Here is a 20,001-nt window from a genome sequence, read left to right on the forward strand (position 1 = left end):
GGTTTATAGGCGAAACCGCACGTTAGTGTGTGTATTGCAATGTGCAAATCCTCTGCATCAGTAGTTTTTCCTTTGCATTAACTGATCTGGGTTTCTTTTCATTGGTTTCAGGCTTCAATTTTGATGGGTTTTATGTGTGCTTCTAATTTTAAGTATTTTTGTTGCTGAAATCAGGTATTGGCTCAAAAAAGGTTCATCGAATTTGTTGAACTTTCCTCATATGTTGACAATTTGAGTCTTAATGTATTCTATGGAGTTTGTGATTTAATTATTCTTCGAGCGACCGTCTATGCCCTTTTGGGATTTTGAGATTTCATTTAGGTTTCCTATTGAAATTCTTCATATATATGATTGAAGGAGGAGAGAGAAATAAAATTTATATATCCAAGGACTGGTTTTTAGGAGGTTGACATTGTTGGGTTATGGTCAGATTCCTGATAGGTGTTTGTGAAGAAAAAACAACCTTTGCAATGGTTGACACCATGGATATTGATGATGATTCTTTGAGGGGGATTATGGATGTGTTTCCCTGATGCAGTAGTGCAGCACATGCTCTCATTTGTCAAGAATGCCAGAGATGTGGCCATGTGTTGTTGTGTTAGTAAAAAATGGAGAGAGGCAATGAGAAACATTCAGAGCCTTTATTTTTCGAGAAGTGTTTGTGACGAGGGATTGACTGAGTTAGATGTTGTTGTAAGCTGCATGGTATTCTCAACATCTGCATTTGAAGGGCTAACTGTGTACTGCGATTTTTCTAGCAATAGCTTATGAGCTTGGTTGTCACACACATGCAATTCATTGAAGTACTTGGAACTTCAACTCGATAATCTTGTAGTAAAAGGTCTTGTACCTAATTTTCCCACTAAGCTTGATTACATTTGTTCCTTGCCTCATCTTGAAAGCCTCAAGTTATGGGTGTTCATTTACCACAAACACCAAATTGGAGCTCTTTCAAGAGCCTTCATACATTGGAAGTTGTTGGTATTCGTACATGTGATTTTTCTTTATCCAGCATCATTCATTTGTGTCTGATGCTAAAGTGTTTGTCTTTGCTAGGATGTGATGGTGTCAAAGTGGTGATCATTGATTTGCAACTCCTAGAGTAGTGCAAATTGGATTTTTATGGTATAGGTGATTGCTCTATCAACATAACTACTCCCAAACTTTAATCCTTTGAAGTACAAGGAGCTGTTTGGATTCATATAAAGGAAATTCACTCCCTAAGGTGGCTTTCAATAACAAACAATGCAGGTTTACATATTATGTTTTAAGATGCTCTTACATATTTGCTTCCGGTTCTTCAGTTTCATTTCATTTTCTTTTAAATGCATACTTTTATTTTGATTTTTGTCTTGCTTTGTTTTTGTAATATTTCAAATTGTTTTGTTTTCTAGGAAAGTATATAAGGTTGAAGTATTTAAAGTATCTATCCATTCAGGGAGTGCAGTGATATTGGGATGCTATAAACACAGTTTCGCAATCTGCCTCTGATGTGAAGCATTTGGTAATGGAAATTGAGTTTAGCGAAGATGCAGAAAGACTGCAACCCTTTCCTGAGATGGAATTTGTTGATTGTTTCAATAGTCATCCAAGAATAACCAATTTTTAAGTACATCGTGCCATGTTTGTTGTGCTGTTACAAAGAAACAACTTGGCACAAGAAAGCTTGTTCATCTCTAAATTATAACATATTGTTTGGAAAGCTGGTTGCTATCTTTGCATTTTATTTTTTGGTAAGTGTTTTTGTTGGAAAAATGGAAAGCTCAATGAAAGATTTGTATTAATTTTTTCTTCTAAAGTTGTATTTTTTATCTTGCAGTTGGACTCCTTGTTCACCATACCTTGCCTGGAAAATATTTTTATTACAGTGAGGTCACCTTTGAATGTTGAATAGAAAATGATGACATTAATGTCCTTAGTTAAATACAACCCAAAACCAAAAGAATTGATTATACGAATTTCCCAAATGAAGAACTGCCAAGAAACTGCAGACCAATTCTTTGAGCAGGTTATGAGGTTCAAGCTTAGGAATCAGGTTGTCACAATTGAGTAAATCAATTCAGGGTTTCGATGCTTGATGCTTTTGGCTTACCTCTTATGGGAGGTCCTGGAAGCAACACAATCTTATGGTTTAAAGAGTTATGATTTTTGTACTTGGGGCATCAGAGATTAAGGTGCCTACCCTATTTTTGGGAAATACAGCTGATGTGCTCTATAATTCTGTAAATCTCAAATTGGAAATTATTTAAGAATCAGACTTGAGTTTCATCTCATTTACTTTTATTTTTGAAGTAGAGTTAATGTCCTCTTATAATTATGGGTTTGATTGTCACATTTGAGTTTGAGATGGAAATGGTAATATACAAAAGTTATACATTTTGGCACTTCTAAGGTGTCATTTTACCTTCTCTTTGATATAGAGCTTCGGGATATCAGGAAACGATGTTTAGGTTTCATTTTTAGTTTCTATCTTCTATAGAGTTATAAAGAGAGAACCTTTGTAAACGGTTTGATCACCATTGGATTGATTTCTGTTGGAGGCAGAATCATTGCTATTTGGAAAATATTGGATAGCAACATATTTGGAGGAGATACTACTTTTGCCTGTAATCACATCTTGTGTATCGCAAATGCTATCCTTATTGCATATGATCTCTCCATTGTTTTTATTATTTCGTGATCATAAACCTAGCAATGGCAGGTTTTGGAATGATTAGTTGTTTTATTGAAAAGAAATTGTTGTATAATTTCATGAATTGCGCCCTTGATTTATGTGAGATATTTTTACAAAATTTATGGCTTTATAACTTTTTTGGATGGTTTTGGCCTATAGGAAAATATGTTTGGTCATTTGTTTTAATCAATTTTGGGTGTTATGCTTTATGGATCTTCTCTATTTAACATCCATAATAATTACAAATCTTGTTACTAACGACATATCCCTTAATTTAATCCACTTTCCTGATGTGTTTTACTAGATTTTTAGTTTGAACCATATCGAATTTTGAATGTGTTAAACCTAAAAACCTGAACCATATTGAATTCTGATGGTGATAAACCTAAAAAACGTTGCAAACTCTCATAGTACATACAAACATTGGTTATCATTAAATGATCGTCTTTTATATATTTGTTCTTTCAGATTTTTGATGTAGCTTTTAGTTGGTCTTTAGCCAAAAATATTATTTACAATGCACTCTCAAATGGTCATCTTTTACATTTCTATCGACCATTCCCTTAATAATCATCAATTGCAATATTTCTGCTTCAGAGTATATAGGTGTAACATTTAGTTAGAGAAGTAGATGGTTTACAATACCCTCTTTTACACATCTCTCCATTGTTCACCTAATAATCATCGATTATGTTAAATGCTAAACTATGATATAGCTCTTACACGAAAGGAATTTCAATTGAGCACTTTTTAGAACCTAACCTTTAATGTACTAAAGTTGATTTTAGAAATCAAGAATTTTCACTCTTTGAACTTAAAAAGTAATTTAATTATAGATTTGAATATATAGTACATTATCATAGCTTGAGATGGCTAAGCATTTCTCTACTTTATGTAGAATTTCCCACTGTAGATCAACAGATTATGCAATATACTAAAGAAAAATATAAGATCTACTTCTACTTTGCGGAAGCTTAATCGAATATGGGAAAGATCAATAGAACACATATAACTGATAAAGAGAAAGCAATCACACATGAATACAGAAGAATAATCCTGGGGAAAGCCTCAGCCTAAAACCTCAATCTCTGTAATTTTATACAAGTGGAAATATGTTCAGATTACAAAAAGAATCAGCTCTCAAGCTATCCCACTCTCTCTACAATAAAACAATACAACTCACGGACTGAATATACACAACATATGTTCTCCTCAAGCCCTCCAAGCCTCCTATTTCCTTCTGTAGTTTTCCTTGGGGTCCAGTGATGCCACATGTGTGAATTGGCCTCATTCACACTTAATAAACTGAAGAAGTAACTGCGCAATCCTGAAGGAATGAATTCCTTCTACATGCAAGAGATATCCTCCAAGGAATATTCCTGCAACTGATAGTACATTGTCCCATCACCTGATCTCAACTGGGTCTCTGACTGAACTGACATGCATGAGTTATTTATGAGAGAATATTTAGATATCTAAAGTGCATCAGTTAGATGCATGCATGCATTAACTAACTGAACTCACAATTAGTTCAACAAACTATTTGAACTAATCTAACTAGACTTGACTCAGTTAACTGAGCCAACTAATTACAACTCATCCTTATCTCTTTAACTGATGGATAAATTCTTCAATCAATGGAGAAACTATTGCATGTCCTCACATATACTTCATGTTTGATTTTCCACAACTAATTAGCTCATGGTGAATTAATTAATTATTTTACAAACAACTGCTAAGATCAAATTCGTATTTTACTTCTCTATTTTAGTTTAGGGACTGAATAAAATAGGAAGGTATCCCAAAATGCTATTTATAGCAGTACTAAATTTATCACTTCTATATTTAGCATTTCTTGTTGCTATTTTCAACACTCCCTCTCAACAAGAAAGGGATTATCAGTGACCCCAATCATGTCTCTGTGGAACTCAAACTTGCATTTTGACAGTGCCTTCGTCAAAATATCTACATCATGTTCTTCGGTTGAAACATACAGCAATAACATGATCCTCTTGACCACACATTCTCAAAGATGGTGATACCGGATATCTATGTGCTTGGACCTGTCATGAAAAACTAGATTCTCAGAGAGTTTGATACAACTCTGATTATCACAATAGATCACTGTAGGATCCATCCTCTGACCAAACAATCCCACTAGAATCTTCTGCATCCAAATGGCCTCACATGCAGCCTAACTGAAAACCATGTATTCAGCCTCTGCTGAGGTAAGTGCAACTAATCTATGTTTCCTGTTGTACCATGTAACTGTAGCTGAACCAAGGTTTAAGATTCCTCCAAAAGTGCTCTTCCGGTCTGATGGACTCCCTACCCAATCTGCATCTCTGAAGCCCTGAAGCTTCACTCCCTCTATCCATTGGTACCACAAACCATACTGAGATGTGCCTCTAAGGTATCTCAACACATGCTTCGCTGCCTTCCAAAACAGCTTGGTAGGCTGAACCATAACTTGACTCAGCTGGTTCACCGCAAAGCATAAGTCGGGTCATGTGTTCACTAGATACATAAGTGAACCCACTGGCTATTGATAAACAATAGTAGCTACTACCTCACCTGAAGTAGCATCCTCCTTCCTCTAGTTCCCAGCTAGAGGAGTCTGCATGGGTTTGCACTTCTCCATATGGAACCACCTGAGGATCTCATTGGCATACTTTCCTTGAGACACAAAAACTTCTCCATCTCTTTGGCACACTTCCATGCCTAGAAAGTAGTGCATAAGACCCATGTCTTTCATTTCAAACTCTCTTGCAAGGTCCTCCTTGCAAGACTATATCAGCTGATCATCAGCTGTCAAAATTAGATCATCGATATAAAGAACAATGATCAATGGCTTACTTCTACCATGATGTGGTAAAGGTTCGCATCTGCTTCACTCTTGGTGAAGCCCAACCCAGTGAAATAGCTATCGATCTTGGTGTACCAAGCACGGGGTGCTTGCTTTAGCCCATATAGAGCCCTCTTGAGTCTGTACACATGTGACTCACGATTGAAGGTATTTAAACCTTCTGGCTACTCAATGTACACCTCCTCCTCAATCTTCCCATTGAGGAATGTTGTCTTCACGTCTATCTGGTGGATCTTCCACCCCATCTGAGCTGATAGTGCCAACATCAATCTAATCGATGAGTACCTTGCGACGGGAGAAAAAGTCTCATTGTAGTCGATCCCCTCGACCTGTGAGAAACCCCAGGCAACAAACCTTGCCTTATGTTTTTCAACACTGCCATCAGCAGCCTGCTTTACCTTGTAAAGCCATCTGGAACTCACCATTGACTTGTCCTCAGGTCTTCGGAAAACATCCCAAACACAGTTCCACACGATGGAGTTGTACTCCTCCACCATTGCATCAACCCAGATTGGTTGTTGCAGTTCCTCCTCAAATGAAGAAGGATCAGAATCTACACACTCCCCAACCAGGGACATGTAACCAGTGTACCACTCGGCCACCTCCTCTGTCTACGCTGAGAAGATGGTTGTCCCACATTCTCTCGCACATCCAACATCAACCTGTCAACTTCCCTTGAGCGTTTCCGCCCATCTCTAGAAGTCTCAGCATGAGTGGATGTCTCCACTCCCGGATCCTCTATATTCGGCTACTCCGAATCAATCTGAGGCTCCTCCTCCTTAGGAACTGAAAGTTGCTCATCTTCATGCAACTTGAGCTCCCTCTCATGTGATACTCGCATGGATTTCTGCTCGTTGAACTTTAGATCCCTGTGTACCACAGCCCTCTGACTGGTAGGAAGGTACACCTGATAGTTGTGGGGTGTATCCGTGTACACCACAAGTATTCCCAACTCAGCTATGGGATCTAGCTTCTTTCGGGCATCTTTGGTCACATGACAGTAAACTGATGATCCAAAGTTTTGGAAGTGACTGACATCTGGTCGCTTCCCGAAAAAGGCCTCCATAGGTGTCTTCATTCCCAGTATATGGTGCGGGCTTCTATTTTGCAAGTATACTGCTGTATTGCATGCCTCAGCCCACAAATGCAGTGGTAGGCTTTGTTCATGCAACATCGCTCGAGCTGCTCCCACAATCAATCTGTTTTTCCTTTCGGCCACCCCATTCTGTGGTGGGTTATGGGGTGTCGACAACTCCCGTTTAATTCCTTCTGTAGTGCAGAAGTCTTTAAACTAATGGGAGACATACTCTCCACCATTTTCGCTGCTCAAGGCTTTTATTTTCTTTCCAGATTCTTTCTCTACCAAGGCTATAAACTCACAAAACCTCAAGAAAGTCTAATCCTTCTTTTACATAATGTAGATCCAACATCTACGAGAAAAATCATCAATAAAAATAACATAGTACCTTTGTTTAGTGGTGGAGGCTGTAGAGAATGGTCCACAAACATTTGAGTGAACTCACTCCAGGATTGCTCCAGCTCTACTGTCTCGATCCGGAAAGGAAGATTTCACATACTTACCCAAGGTGCAACCTTTGCATGTATTTGTCTACTCCAGTTTTCCCTTGGGTAATCTGGTAGAAATCTATTGCATGATCTTCAAGGCTCCATGGTGCAAGTGGCCCAAGCTTTGGAACTCAAAGCAACACAGTCATCTACCTCCAGCTTGTAGATATTCTTAACTTGAATCCCTATTCGCTTTGTCTGTCCAGTGCCAATATGCCTTAGGAATACCTTTCCTTTGCTAAAGACTACATCATAGCATTTATCTTCTAGCATAGCAACAGACACAAGATTCTTCTTCAGACCTGGTACATACCTAACATCAGTCAGGGTGAGAGGAGCTCCATGCTCCCTCTGAAACACAACCGTACCTTCACCTGAAACACGATACTTTCCATCATCGCCCATATCGATCTGCATATGGAGATCCTTCTCCTCCAAGGTACTGAAAAGATTCTTGTCACCTGACATGTGGAAGGAAGCTCCACTGTCCAGGTACCAAACACATCCCACCATAGATGAAACCATGCATGCGATAAGAGAGAAATCCAACTCAAACTATGAGGCCAGTGCCTCACCATCAGATCCCTTAGAGGAACCCTTCTTGGATTTTTTGTGTGGACAATTTGTAGCATAATGGCCCACTTCATGACAATGAAAGTATCACACTTTCAATTTGTCTAACTTCTTCCCACCATTGGAAGAACTGGATTTGGAATGGGACATCTTCCCTTTCCCCTTCCTCGCCTTACTCGCTAAGGCTAGATTTTCCTCATCATCTTGCTTAGATGAGGATCCATCTCTAGTGCTTCTTCTTATCTCCTCCTACATCAGATCTGACCAAAGTCGTTCCCAATCTGGTAGTTTTTCTCTTCCATTAACCGAGTCTTGGTAGCTATGCTAGCTCTTAGGAAGACAGAGGAGTAGAAGACTCACCATGTCATCATCGGCTGTCGTGATCCCTATGCTTCCAAACTCATCCCTGCAGGTGGTGAGCTTGTTCAGATACGTAGAGATCATGTCGCCCTTTTCACACTTGATTTTTTGAAGCTTATCTTTCAGCGCCAACTTCCTCTGATCGATGCTATTTTGATATAGATCTTTCAATGTTTTCCACATCGAAAATGGTGTCTCCTTCCCATGGAGACTCGAGACTATGTGGTCTCGAACTCCCTCCAGAAGGATTCTCCTTGCTCTAGCCAGACATTTCTTCCATTCCGCCAATTCAGTAGCATCAATTGGCTTGGGGACTTCTTGATCAATGAAGTCCTTTAGACCGTTATCCTCTAATACTGCTTCCATGTGATCTTTCCTGGCTATATAATTCGAACTGCCATCAAGAGCATATTCGAGTCTTAAACCGTTGAATTCCATTGGTGAAAATGAGATGTGATAAGAAATCGATTTCTATATTTAAGAATCATGAACTTCGAACTTCTCCCTTCTTATATACTATTCTCTCATTTTCCACCTTTGCTCTGATACCATGTAGAATTTCCCACTGTAGATCAACAGATTATGCAATATACTAAAGCAAAATACAAGATCTACTTCTACAACAAACTTTGCGGAAGCTTAATCGAATATGAGCAAGATCAATAGAACACATATAACTGATAAAGAGAAATCAATCACACATGAACATAGAAGAATAATCCTAGGGAAAGCCTCAGCCTAAAACCCCAATCTCTGTAATATCATACAAGCAGAAATATGTTCAGATTACAAAAAGAATCAGCTCTCAAGCTATCCTGCTCTCTCCGTAATAGAACAATACAATTCACAGACTGAATAGACACAACATCTGTCCTCCTCAAGCCCTCCAAGCTTCCAATTTCCTTCCGCAGTTTTCCTTGGGGTCCAGTGATGCCACGTGTGAGTTGGCCTCATTCACACTCACAATACTGAAGAAGTAACTACACAATCTTGAAGGAATGAATTCCTTCTGCGTGTTGTGGGGAAAAGTATCCGATGCGGATGACACTAACCCTACTCTAAAGGTGACAGTCTTTAGCAACAACTGAAGGTAAAGTTTTCATGTTCCACTTTATGAAAATACAGAGAGAATGAAAAGAAGGTCAACCAACCTGGTGTCTTTCGCTTAGTCGATCCTTGTCCTTCTCTCTTTGTATCTCGTTCCCAGCTCCTTGCTCTCCTAGCCGATCCAGCTACACACAGATCCTGCACAAAACAAGAGAGCAAACTACAAGATACATGTACTCATAACTGAAGCATGGATTAGGGTGCATCAAATATACATGTAAACACAAAACATCTATGTAAGACAAGTATATAGGAGAACATGCAAACTTTATTGATAGAAAGTAACAGGGTTCTAGAGGAAGTTACAACCAATGATGATGGCTCCAATCCAGCAGCACCTCCCCGGCAGCAAGAACTCTCCCCTTCACCTCTAGTAAAACAATCACCCAATAGCTCTGACTGCAAACCAACAACACCTCCTTGCTTATACAAAATTCCAGCCTCCTTAGACCTCATAGAAGAGCTCTATATATAGGAGAGAAGAGGAAAGGATGAGTCAGCTTGAGGCTGGCAAAGAGCTGACTAGTGTCCTGTCCCTCTTCAGTTAATCTTCAGTTCCTGTGTCCACTTGGAGATCCTTGCTTACACATGGTGATCAAGTACCTCTTACTCATCACAGGGCGAATCTCATGAACCAAGTGTCAGTTTGGAAGCTTCCTGGGCATTTGACACCTTGCAGGATGACTGTGCCACTTGGCCAATCTCGCCCAGCGCAGGTAGCCTTCATTAATCTTGACTTCCAGCGCAGGTACAAGGAGCAACAGTTGCATTCCAGCGCAGAAGCTCAGTGGAGCAGCTGACATGATCCAAAATAAGCCTGTTTTGAAGTGTTTTCAGGTGGAAAACTGATTGGAAGTGCTGTTGGTTGATGACCTTGTTCTTTTAGGGGTAAGAACAACATGTTTAGGGACTGAGGATCCCTGTAATTATCGACATTCCAGGCTCCTTGACGCGAGGCACAAAAATGTCTATAACAGTTGCCCCCTAAAGTATGAGGCCGTTTATCGGGTGAAATGCTTTAGCTAGAGGGTCCGAAGTTCGTTCCAGTGCTGAGGAGAGTGCCCTGTAATACAATACAATACAATACATTATTTTTCATTCAATTTTCATGATCTAGCTGAGGCGGGCATTCCCATGCTTAGCTTTTATAAATACATTTTGGTACATATAACAGACGATCGTCTGATGACAGACTGATAATCTTCCGCTGAAATTATCATCCTTTGATAGGATGATCATCTGCTGCAATGATGTACATGGCAAATGTTTTTATATTTCCTGAATATATATCGCAGCCCGGATGGATGAAACTAGATCTGGGGTCTTCAAACTCGTTCGATCTTCACTCTAAGTACAAGTCGATCCATGTGAGAATTGCGCTGAAGTCGAACATGGAAAGACATCGCTTGATTACCGGTCAATAATGAAAACCGTTAACAAGCGCGAGAGGAATCACCAATAATGACGATGACCCTCAAGGTACTGCAGTACAATTCACGTGGCGTGAATAAAGGACTTGGCGTCGAACGCCACGCAAAATCTTCTGGTCAAAGGTCATTGATGTATACCTGTCGCCGGAAGTGAGAAACTTGCCATTGAGGCATGCAAGCTTCAAAGTACTGATGGGGGTGTTCCTAGATCAACTTCTTGGATAATGAGCTGAAGTCGACAAGAAGCGATCCGTCAAAGGAGGGCCTTAATGAATCCCACATCAATGACACGGAACGGAGCTAATGATTTAGTGGAGGTGGAAACAAACTGTGACATATGATTCAGGGTGGCGATCATGAAATGGATGAAGGATAATGTATGGTAGTGGATGGGACACGGTTGACACTTTCAGAATGACCCCTCTTGAACATATAACGACACTGATGCGATGGATCGGTAGCATTACCCCAAATGGATGGTGTGGCGAGGACCATGGTGATGAGACCGGTGAATGAAACAACCCAACCCGATGTGGTACGGAGGAAAAGTGTCATGTTCAAGAGTGACTTGCTACCTTTAAACTTTGATGTTCTCCCAATTTTTCCCCAGTCATTTCTGACCAGTACCTCTTTATTTTTGTCAAGCTTGAGGAGGATAACATATGCTTGTTCTATAACCTGCCCTTCGGGCAAGCCCATCGCTAAGATTTAACGAGCCTAGCGATAGGGAAACTCGTTCTCGTCTAAAGACAAGTTTGTCGCTACTTAATCATTTTAACGAGTCTAACGACAAAGAAAACTCGGTCCTTTTCATTTTTAGAGAGTCTGAAAAGGTACAGAAAGTTAACTCCATAATTCCTTTTTCGTCAGCATATCCCTTAAGTCCAAAAAAGTATAAAACAATACAGAAGGGATGGCTGTTCGGTACTTTTAACGAGCCGAACTAGACAAGCGCTCGATCCTTTTGTGCAATAATCCCTCAAGTCCAAAAAGATTAAAATTTAGAGGAGGGATAGCGTTCCAGTACTTTAACGAGCTGGAAGGCCAAAACTCGGCAAACTTTTCATATTTTACGAGTCAGTGAAAAGAGCTGAAAGAAGACTCGTCTTTTGAGGAACGAGTGATAAACAGGGATAGCTACAGATTCCAGGTACAGGTTGGAATTTTCCAATCACGGCAGTGTCACAAGGATGGCTAGGTAAAATCACTCTTCGCAGCTGTTTCTCAAAAGAGGTAAACACACAAATGGAAGTGAATGATCGGCCAAATGAACGGTGGAGGTGATGGATGACAACACGATCAAGGCTCTTATGGCTGATGAATTTACGATCTCAAAAGGTTATTTACCGGTTCATTTTTTCCATGAGCTTGAACTCTGGGGGAAACTTTTGCTCACACTTTTCTATTTTTTAACGAGCATAGATTCAGGCCTAAAACTGCTCGGATTTGCGTTTATTTTTTAACGAGCATGAACTATATGCTAAAACTGCTCGATATACCAGTCATATGAAGAATGCCTCTCGTAAGGACCAATTTTTATAGAGCTTATGCCTTACTCCAGCTATGCTCTAATTTTGGCAAATTTTACTTTTGCCCCACAGGCTTTCTTTATGCAAGTTTGGAAACGGCTAATCCTACGAGTTTAACGGGTTAGACCTACAGGTTTAAAGGGAGGACCTAAAAATTTAAAAAATAAATAGTCGTCCCTTGCTTGCATTCCAAAAGGATCGCATGCCCCCAGGTATAGGATAGAATTTCGAGGCTGCCCCTCCTCTCCCCTACCTTTGTTTTTCTTTGGGTGTTCACAGTTACTTGTCATCTTGCCAATCTAATGCTAACGATACTTGTCTTCTCGTTATTTTAAGGGGTCTTACGCAGTACTCAGGCTTCCCGCCGGCTCACTTTTAACAAACAGCTATTTGTGACAATAGAAGAACACTACTCAAAGACAAAACATTGGTATTATTGAGGGAGGCTTGCCTCTTTCTTATTATCCGAAGAGGGTTCTATTCGCTGCCGCAAATCAATCTCTTTCTTCGGCGGTGTCTATCATTGGGTTGTCCAAAGATGGTTACCCTCTGTCACAACAATACGGTCCCCTTCTTTGTAGGCTGCCCCTGCTTATCCTTCAAAACACATGTTTCGATGGGCGAGGCTTGAATTCAAAGATGTTGACTACTTGTTGCAATAAGGGAATTCCTACTCGGGCATTGCCCACTTTTTTAGACAAAGGTGAATGATTCCCAGACACATAACTTTAACAAAAGATTATTATTCCAGAACAACCCCACTTCCTACGGACGGGGTACGGACCAGTCATATTCTTCTGCGGAAATTCTTCCTTATACCCGGAGTTTCTTCTGCCCGAAGCAGACCAGGGTGCATGCCCCCTGGGTCCTAGTCTTTCTTTCCGAATCACTCGCACTCATCGGGAAGTAGGACCGGGGGTGGAGGCGTATCTTGAGTGAATAGACCATTTAGGATTGGTATTTGACTATTTGCGATGCGAGATCCCGGAAATGAAAGTTGGTCTACGAGCTTGACCATCCTTCCTTCGTGTGGAAAACACATTACTCTAAAGAGTGAGGAGACTATCGCTCCCATGCAATAAATATAGTCACGTCCAAGGAGTAGGTTATAATCCAAGGGTCCTTGAACGACCAACAAGTTCATCTCGACAGTCTTCCCTTTCAATGTAACAGGTACATTGGGGAGGATTCCTAATGGTCGACTGGTTCCTTTATCAAAACCTGAGAGATTTCTCAACTCAGGTAAAAGCGCTGGGGAACCCAGTGCTTTCCAAGCAATAGAGGAAAGGATACTCACAGACGCCCCTTCATCAATGATAGTACCAGCCATAATCATTCTATAGATCTGGACAATGATTCTGAATGGTATACTGGCTGGTAACCGGGGCCTGCCTAGTTGATTCCAATCAAAGGATACAACCAGGTTGCTTGGTGGTGGGACCGAATATACGGCCGGATATGACCCTAATGTTGTTCCTTCCTACGATAAAGGAATGGGCGCATTACCCTGACGCTCATCAGAGTCGGCGCTGATATAGAGAACCTGGATGGTGTCATCCTTATTCTCTTCAGCTAGGGTGTCGCATGAAGATGACTCTTCAGCGACTGTGTCATTTGAAGACGGGTCTTCAATGACAGAGTCATTAGACGATAGAACCTCTGAAGGAAGAACCGGGTCAACTGCCGTTTCGACCTTTAGACTTTCGTCTGGTCTGGATTCGGTAGGTTCATTGTCAATGACCGACACTTCAGCTGACCACTTGAGAGGGTCAACTGGATTTACAACTATCGAGGGATTAGGCGCGAGTTTTTGATATCCAGGCGGAAGTCGCAACGGTGACACCGGGCGATCTTCCAAAACTCTCTTGGCCTCATCTAAGAATGGACATTTGTGGATGGCATGATTACCTTCACACAATAGACAGGGTGATCTTGGTCCCCTTCTTCGTCCTTCACTCTCGCTAGTTGACGGAATGCAATCAACTTGACAACCAGAGGTTGATGCTACCGGATTGTGCAACCTTGGGGACCAGTCCTTTAGTATCCGGGGAATACAAGGACAATCACGATGGAAATGGATCCCTTTGCAAATGACACATGGCGATTTAGGCCCGGTCGGTGCAGTGTGTGGGTTTTTGTCAGTTTTCTTCTGCTTGCCCCCAGTCGCCTTCGCCAGAGGCTCCTTCTGCTTCTTTCCTCTCTTCTTCTTTTCCTTCTTCTCCTTGGGAGGCTGACTTTTGCCGGCTCTACCTTGCGAAGATGAAGGATCAGAGGAAGTATCATAAGAAGTGGAAGGCTGGTGGGTAGTTCTAGATTGTTCTGACTGTTGATTCGACTGCTCAGGATTAGTGGCGATTTGGACTACATTAGTTGAAAAGAGCCAGACAGGGAGGCCAATTGTCAATCCTGGAAGCAACAATGTAGCCATATGAGGCGCACCAACATCTCCCCAAGAGGAGAAGGGATTTGGACTTCCGCCAAGGTTACTTCCTCGGTTGGTGGGCTCCATACTTTTCAACTGAAAGATCAACGTGGGAAAAATAGGTGATTATGTTCCGCTTTAAAATAAATTTTATTTACGACGCTTTTAGACACAAACTTGCTTTTTCATGTTTTAAGAGTCGAGAAAAAGCTAAAGATGACTCTAGTCGCCTTCGATGTATTAACGAGCCCGAAGTGACAAATGCTCGGTTGGACTTTTTCAGTTATAGAGTTTGAAAAAGGCCAAAAGAAACTGCTCTGGAGATCTAGGCAGAGGGTGTGCCAAACTTTTCGCGAAACCACAGAATATGTTTTACGGTACGGTTGGTCGATCTTCGTGAATGCTGTGTTCACTGCATCGCGATCAGTAGGGCGGCCGACACAGTTTCCTAAGGATAAAGGATAAAAGCCTATAGGGGTCTCCCAATATACTCGACGGTACGCGGGAGCTCAAGTCCGTGTTAGTGCCACCGACTCTTAGGAGGAATCACCCACCTTCGTAGAGATCGACAGTCACTATGTTTAACGACGCCGGAACACGTCTCTACCTAGACCTCTAGATGTTTGCGTTAAATTCCAAAGCGTTGTTATGTAAATTGAGTTTATTTTAATGTTGATCTTTCTTAACAGTTTGCCTTTCAGGTTCGCCACGAGATGTATATATACAACTTCCTATATGCAATCTAAGAATGAGAAGCAAATCTTTTCAATCTTTCAACTTTGAAAACCTTAATCTACTTGAGGAAAGAGAAAGACACAACTTTTTCCACAGATCAAAGAACACACACTAAAATGCACATTTTCCTAAATCATCAAGCATACAGTCAAATGCAAAATGCACAATGCATGTATTTCTTTTCGTTATCCTTAATGTTGATGCTAACAAAAGGAAACTGTTGTATGATTTTTGAATCAACTTTCAAGTAAAAATAAACAAGCTTGTCCACAATCAAAAAGACACCTTATGATAGACTTGTTTAAAATACAGGAAATGTATAGATTCAAACCATAAAGTGAAAAGCAAACAAACTCAAACAGCCATGAACAGTAATAAAACTAGCTCATAAGATCACAAAGACACTTTTACAGTTCAGGATCTAAGAGGTCACAGCTATACTGGTTCGCTTTTCACAATGGGAAACTGGAACTGAAACAAGAAATACTGAAAGAACATTCACAGTTTCATCACACAACTGAGGCGGAATAATGTCAAGGAGAAGTGGTCTACAGCAAGTACAATGACCAGCAAGCAATCAGCAAGAAAAACAGTGAAAACAGGGCCAAGACACAAAGGGAAAGCTGAGCTAGACTAAGGCTAACTGGACCAGCGCAGGTGCTAGTCTGCCAGTTTCACTCTCAGCGTAGTTCCTGAAGGGAGTACCTGCGCTGTAATGCAGACTGCCTGTGGACAGCCTGCACTGACACACGAGAGTTACGTCTGCAAAGAATTCCGGGTCATAAAAAGCTCAAAAATGCGCTGTTTTTGCTAAAATAAAAAGCTATAGGTCAAGTACAGGCTAAGGGATGATCAAGAGGATGAAGATCTATCACAAAGAGTAAAGATTCTTTTGTAGATTAGCTCTTTAAATCTTGAATCTGCTCAGCAAAGGAGCAAGAGTCACAGACCCTCTACTTCGCTTTTGATATAGTCAAACGCTTTTCGATTTGGTACTCTTTTCTTCAAGAAATGAATAGCAAAATACTACAAACACCAACAAGATACTAGGCTCCCCAGTGGAGTCGCCAGTTTGTTGTGGGGAAAAGTATCCGATGCGGATGACACTAACCCTACTCTAAAGGTGACAGTCTTTAGCAACAACTGAAGGTAAAGTTTTCATGTTCCACTTTATGAAAATACAGAGAGAATGAAAAGAAGGTCAACCAACCTGGTGTCTTTCGCTTAGTCGATCCTTGTCCTTCTCTCTTTGTATCTCGTTCCCAGCTCCTTGCTCTCCTAGCCGATCCAGCTACACACAGATCCTGCACAAAACAAGAGAGCAAACTACAAGATACATGTACTCATAACTGAAGCATGGATTAGGGTGCATCAAATATACATGTAAACACAAAACATCTATGTAAGACAAGTATATAGGAGAACATGCAAACTTTATTGATAGAAAGTAACAGGGTTCCGAGGAAGTTACAACCAATGATGATGGCTCCAATCCAGCAGCACCTCCCCAGCAGCAAGAACTCTCCTCTTCACCTCTAGTAAAACAATCACCCAATAGCTCTGACTGCAAACCAACAGCACCTCCTTGCTTATACAAAATTCCAGCCTCCTTAGACCTCATAGAAGAGCTCTATATATAGGAGAGAAGAGGAAAGGATGAGTCAGCTTGAGGCTGGCAAAGCGCTGACTAGTGTCCTCTCCCTCTTCAGTTAATCTTCAGTTCCTGTGTCCACTTGGAGATCCTTGCTTACACATGGTGATCAAGTACCTCTTACTCATCACAGGGCGAATCTCATGAACCAAGTGTCAGTTTGGAAGCTTCCTAGGCATTTGACACCTTGCAGGATGACTGTGCCACTTGGCCAATCTCGCCCAGCGCAGGTAGCCTTCATTAATCTTGACTTCCAGCGCAGGTACAAGGAGCAACAGTTGCATTCCAGCGCAGAAGCTCAGTGGAGCAGCTGACATGATCCAAAATAAGCCTGTTTTGAAGTGTTTTCAGGTGGAGAACTGATTGGAAGTGCTGTTGGTTGATGACCTTGTTCTTTTAGGGGTAAGAACAACATGTTTAGGGACTGAGGATCCCTGTAATTATCGACATTCCATGCTCCTTGACGCGAGGCACAACAATGTCTATAACACTGCGTGCAAGAGATATCCTCTAAGGAATATTCCTGCAACTGATAGTACACTGTCCCATCACCTGATCTCAACTGGGTCTCTGATTGAACTGACATGCATGAGTTATTTATGAGAGAATATTCAGTTATCTGAAGTGCAGCAGTTACATGCATGCATGCATTAACTAACTGAACTCACAATTAGTTCAACAAACTATTTGAACTAATCTAACTAGACTTGACTCAGTTAACTAAGCCAACTAATTACAACTCATCCTTATCTCTTTAACTGATGGATAAATTCCTCAATCAATGGAGAAACTGTTGCATGTCCTCACATAGACTTCATGTTTGATTTTCCACAACTAATTAACTCATGGTGAATTAATTAATTATTTTACAAGCAACTGCTAAGATCAAATTCGAATTTTACTTCTCTATTTTAGTTTAGGGACTGACTAAAATAGGAAGGTATCCCGAAGTGATATTAATAGCAGTACTAAATTTAGCACTTCTATATTTAGCATTTCTTGTTGCTATTTTCAACACTTGACCTTATACATGTCAAATTGGTGAATTATTGATTGCACATGATTTTATTTGATATAGTAGGGCCTATATGGATGCAAATATGATTGAAGAAGTCTACACTAAAGACCTTAATTGATTTGGTTGCATATGTTTTTGAAGAAATCCTTGAAATCCTGTCATATATCTCCTTCTCCTTATTTTCTTTTTATGTCTTTAAATTCAAACGTACAATAGAGCATCAACAATGTTTGGCTATTTTTTTATCATTCTAAATTATAACCAACCTCATAGCCTAACATGAGACTCTTTAGCCTTGTTAAGTCAACTTCATGACTTCACCAAACATGTACATATTTTGTTGTTCAAATTTAACTACCATGAATTTTATATTTCTTATGTTCATGAATGCACAATATGATGTGGTTTTCAACTTATTTTTATATAATTTTGAAAGTAAGCCTACTATTAGGTATTTTAAGTTTTTAGTTCGGTTTACTACTAGTTAGAATAATTTTGAAACAACATTTAAAATTAAATTTGGTGATAAATGAATTATCTTAACAACCTAAGTATTAGAGTCATCTAAAACGAAAATGGAAAACAAGTAGGGTTTGAATCAATGTAAATTGCATAAGTACAATTCAAAATCACAATTTTATCACTTTTCATTGTCATATTCATGAAACTACTTGGATGAAACATTTGAGATTCAAAAGGTGAAAAAGGAGATAGTGAACATAAAAGTAAATATTGGCCTTGAAGACAATAATAATTCATTTATAATGAACTTAGGGAGGATAATATGGGGGTGCTTAGGAAAGTACTTGTTATTGCAAAATCTAGCGAGCCTAGTGAAAAGACTCATTAGAAAACTTATCTCTTATAACAATAAATAGATTAGCCACCATTGTCACCTCAGTGATGTCTCTCTTGCTATTTTGTGATTGGATGTTATTCTCACAGGGGAGGCTTCCTTGGTAAATCTTAGAGGTTAGATGACTAAGGCATCAAGCTAAATGGCTCTCGAAGGATCTTGTAGATAAATCATCTAGAAAATTCTTCAATAAATGAGGGCTCAAGGGTGATGGGAGTCTAATGGCTATGCGAGAAGGTAATGACCAAGCCTTGGATAATAAGATGAGATTTACAAATGTTCAAGCACACTTTCCACCAAACCCATAAACTAGTTTTTTCATGTAATATATCATGACAAGTTGTGTCTTCTTGTGCAATGCCACTAAGAAATCAGAGCATAAAAATTCAATGTAAAATGATATAGGGATGCCATTCTATATATTTTTCCACATGTGTGAGGGGTTTCCTGCATTATATGCGCTTTTGTGAGAAATCCTATGAGGTCCATTAAGATGGTGCAAAAAGTGATGCACAATCGCATTTCCATGGGCCAAAGTGCAATAATGGGTTTAAGAGAGGTTTTCACCTAGGGATCTTTATTTTTCTTCTTTTTGTTTACTCCTGGGTTGCCATAGAGAGGTTTTCAACCCATGAGTTCCTAAGATGCCTCATAAAGGTTGTCATCCAAGACTTTTATTTTATCTATATCTATATCTATATCTATATCTATATCTATATCTATATCTATATCTATATCTATATCTATATCTATATATATATATATATATATATATATATATATATATATATATATATATATATATATATATATATATATATATATATATATATATAATTTATTTATTTGTTTATTTAATTTAATTTAATTTATTTATTTATTTATTTATTTTATTTATTTATTTTTTTCAGAACAGTACATAGAAATTTTGTGAACTAGAAGCTATGACACTTCCAATCACATTAACCTCTCTGCTAATGGTGCTGATAAATTCTTCCGTAGACATATGTTTTATGTATACCTTCAACCTATAGCCATTGGAAAGCAAGGGAATCCCTTCTTCGTCAATGATCCTGATTTGAACAGCTCCATTGTCATGAAATTTCTCTATGCTCCATTGTCATGAAATTTCTCTATTAGGTATGGGCCTAACCATCTTGCCATAAATTTTCCTTTGAAATCCTTGAACCTAGAGTCATATAGTAAGGCCCAAT

At 39.7% G+C, this 20,001-nt stretch overlaps 1 pseudogene; it reads left to right on the forward strand.

The window, feature by feature from the left end:
* The first annotated feature begins 470 nt into the window (after positions 1 to 470).
* LOC149200715 (F-box protein At1g10780-like) lies at positions 471 to 2,210 on the forward strand (annotated as a pseudogene).
* The last annotated feature ends 17,791 nt before the right edge of the window (positions 2,211 to 20,001 follow it).

This window comes from Pinus tabuliformis, chromosome 2_1, assembly GCF_031772625.1.
Source record: "Pinus tabuliformis cultivar Carrire ecotype Pingquan chromosome 2_1, CPIR1, whole genome shotgun sequence".
Lineage (NCBI taxonomy): Eukaryota > Viridiplantae > Streptophyta > Pinopsida > Pinales > Pinaceae > Pinus > Pinus tabuliformis.